This window comes from Rhagoletis zephyria, unplaced genomic scaffold (assembly GCF_001687245.7).
Source record: "Rhagoletis zephyria isolate East Lansing unplaced genomic scaffold, Rhagoletis_zephyria_1.1 Rzeph_scaffold_05235, whole genome shotgun sequence".
Lineage (NCBI taxonomy): Eukaryota > Metazoa > Arthropoda > Insecta > Diptera > Tephritidae > Rhagoletis > Rhagoletis zephyria.
Genome location: NW_016162318.1, coordinates 366 through 4,265, shown reverse-complemented (window position 1 = coordinate 4,265; position 3,900 = coordinate 366). Strand labels below are relative to the sequence as shown.

At 38.9% G+C, this 3,900-nt stretch overlaps 1 pseudogene; it reads left to right on the top strand.

The window, feature by feature from the left end:
* The first annotated feature begins 680 nt into the window (after positions 1-680).
* On the top strand, positions 681-1,190 carry LOC108371819 (uncharacterized; annotated as a pseudogene).
* The last annotated feature ends 2,710 nt before the right edge of the window (positions 1,191-3,900 follow it).

Below are 3,900 nucleotides of genomic sequence, written 5' to 3'. Positions count from 1 at the left end.
AAGCACTGTCCCTATCTGACCGTTTAAGATTCATTAGAGAGAACAATTATTGTGAAAATTGCCTTTCTTACTCCCTTTTAAAGAGTGATTGTACAAGCAGCTTCACTTGTGTATACTGCCAAAGAAAACATCACTCTCTTTTACACTTACCGCAAAAAACCCAGCAACCAAAACCCCATTCAAAACCCCAGCGAACAACGAGTCAGACTAGTACGGATACTGAAGCGCCCACTTGCTCAAAATATGCGACACATAAACCACCAGAGAAAAACGACGTAAATAAAGTGTCATCTCATTTTTCGAGTGATAACGTCACAACTCTCCTCCCAACGGCGGTAGTACCGATATATTGTGATGGCGAGTATCATAATATTCGCGCTCTGGTGGATCAAGGCTCACAAAAAACGTTTGTATCATCCCGGATACAGAAACTCTTGCGCTTGCCGATGAAAGATGCTCTATTCGAGATTTCTGGAATGGGTGGAATGGTGGTGCAAAATTCAAAGAAAATGTGCGAAATCACACTCTGCTCAGCAGATCGAGCCCAGAAAATAAAGATCCAAGCCATTATTTTGCCCCAATTGACCCACTTCTGCCTACAACCAATATCTCTCATATTAACTTAGAAGAGATAAAACGATTAAGGCTCGCCGATCCCAACTCTTTCACCCCAAATAAAATAGATATGGTAATCGGCAGTGACCTAATCCCCCGAATTCTCCTACAAGGGCTGCAACAAAACATAAGCGGAAGTCTCATAGCGCAGAACACGATATTTGGATGGATTCTGAGCGGCCCAATCCAGGAGAGGATCTCCACCTTTGCCTCCCAGGTAACCGAACCCCAGGAGGAATCGTTAAACTCACTGCTGAAGAAGTTTTGGGAATAGGAGGAAGTAGCTGTCACGCAACCCCGTTCAAGTGAAGAGGACTTCTGTGAGGACCTGTATCGACGCACAACAATCCGGCAGGCAGACGGACGATACATGGTGAAACTACCCATCAAACCCGAATTCCCAGACATCATGGCTCTAGGACACTCTCGACTAGCAGCGCAGCAGCAGTACATCAGCATCGAAAGGACTCTGGAGAGAAAACCTGACCCCTGCAAAAGGTACTCAGAAGTTCTGGAAGAATACATCACCATAGACCACATGGAGCCCACCTCGTCCCAAGAGGTCATCAATGGCGGTAAATACTTCTCCTTTTATTTATCGCACCACGCTGTCATAAAACCCGACAGCAAAACAACAAAAGTACGCGTAGTCTTCAATGCTTCCAGAATATCGCAATCTGGAAACTCATTGAATGACGTGCTATACACTGGCGCAACCCTTCAAAACGACTTGATGCTCATCATTCTCCGATGACGCCTCTACAAGATCGTTTTTAATGGCGACATCGAAAAAATGTATTGCCGAATTCTCGTCCACAAGGAAGATCAAGACTTCCAAAGAATCGTATTTCGTAGGACCCCAAATAATCCCATAGAAGATTTTAGGCTGAAAACAGTCACCTTTGGCGTCAATTGCGCTCCCTATCTGGCAATCCTTTAACGTTTTCAGTTCATGAACAACTGTCAAGTGTACTCATTGGCGTGTGTAATAAACTCATAGTTTAATTTGGCATTTGTTTTTTTTTTTCTTATTCACATTTAGCCTGTTCCCGTACTCCAGCATTTAGACAGAAATAGTCCGACGTACCTGTGGTGTAGAACACCAAACTTTTAGCCGTAAAGAAGTAAAAAAATGTAGCTAAGTAGAACTTTTCATGCTGATTTCAACCATATGAAGATTATTTGGCAAAATAAAAATTAAAGCCAATCAAAAAGGATCAAGTTTACCTTTTATATTTATAATATATAATTCAAAAATAATTAAAATACCATTTACGCGAAGTATACGGTATAACCGTTTTGAAAACAAGTTTTAAATAAACGCTATTTAAAAAAATATATATATATTTATGGGACGTTCCATGTCAAACGGACCAAAGCTCTGTCCAAAATTCTATGGGATAGAAATTAACGTAAAGTATCAGCGTCCGAACTTTGCTCCTAAATATCACCTAATTTCTCAGCATAAACTATATCCGTGTTCGCCCAAAGTTTATGAAGGTGGTCGGCTACCGCGAAGTCAAGCGATTTTTCAATGTTAACTGGGCAATATTTTTAGCGATTTTTCAATGTTCAACGGGTAATATTTGCAACGCACATAAAAAGCGCAATACAATAAACCCATATAAGCAGTAAAAGTCTTCACTGCCTGGATGTTTTGCTAAGTTACATGTAACCCAGCAAAGTCTTAATTATCTCGGAAACTGGATGAGCTCCTATAATTATTTTGGTGACTGTAAAAAGCCCAAAAATAGCACGTAATTCCTCAATAATACTTATCCGTGTTCGACCAAAGTTTATAAAGTTGGTCGGCTACCGCGACGTCAAGCGATTTTTCAATGTTCAACGGTCAATATTTGTAAAGCACATAAAACGCCCAAAATAATAAACCCAGATAAACAGTAAAAAATCTTCAATGGATGGATGTTTTGCTAAGTTACAGTTAACCTAGCAAAGTCTTAATTATCTCGGGAGCTTGATGACCTCCTATAGTTATTTTTGTGACTCTAAAAAACCCAAAAATAGCACGTGATTCCTCGATTATACTTATTAAAATAAGCCCGGATAAGTAGTAAAAAGACTTCATTGAATGATTGTTTTGCTAAGTTATGGTTAACTTAGCAAAGTCTTAATTATTTACCAAATGGTCGGAGCACAAAAAAAAACATAAAGGGGCCGAAAATTGCACACAATGAGCACAATAATACGAACAAATTTTATCTTCATTTTTCCATTTCAGCGCCGCTAACTTGATTGAGCTCATTTTTGTTTCATCGACATTTTTTCTATGTTCCTCGCAACGGGCTTATCTTAATATACAACAAGTAAGAAAGTCTAAGTTTGGGCGGAGCCGAACATTAAATACCCGGCGTAAATATTAAATATATGTTTTTCACCTTTCCGAAAGCTACCGCTACATGGTCAGCCGGGGTGTATCAATTTTGAGTAAATTAGCGTCCTCAAATCTTGAAATATTGAAGTCTCAAGCATTTCTAAAATTTACTGTTATATGAAAAGCCGTAATTTTAGTCCGATTTCAATAATTTTGAACGTTTAGCTTTTATGTGGCAAGCACAATAACCCTCGGTATGGTAGAACGGTTACCAAGATACATATATGTGATCATAAGTGGGCGGTGCTACGCCCAATTTCCACAATTTTATAATAAACGTATTTCTTGGTAAAGAATTGTTGCAAGCGTAAATTTTGAATAAATTAGCTTTAATATTTATGATTTATCGATAATTTCGTATTTCTCTAAATTACCCTTATATGGAATGTGAGCGTGGTTATTGTCCGATTTTAAAAATTTTCGGCCAATTGGTAGGTTGTACCAAGGCCAACAACAGTGCCAAGTTTGGAAGAAATCGGTGTAGCGGCTGCCAAGGTATACACATAACCATAAGTGGGCGTCTCGCTACGCCCATTTTTCAAAAATTTATGATACACTTATTTTTCGTCTAAAAATTATTGCAAATATCAATTTTGAGTGAATAATCTTCAGTAGTTACTTGAATATCGCAGTTTTCGTATTTCTGAAAATTACCGTTAAATGGGCGGTAGGCGTGGTTATTGTCCGATTTTGCCCATTTTCAATGCCGTCCGTCCTACGCCCGAAGGAAGTACACGTACCAAGTTTCGTTAAGATATCTTAATTTTTACTCGAGTTATCGTGTGCACAGACGGACGGACGGACAGACAGTCACCGCTTAATCGATTTCTCTTTTCATCCTGATTATTTATGTATACATTTGTCTATATCTATCTCGATTCGTTTTGCCTGTT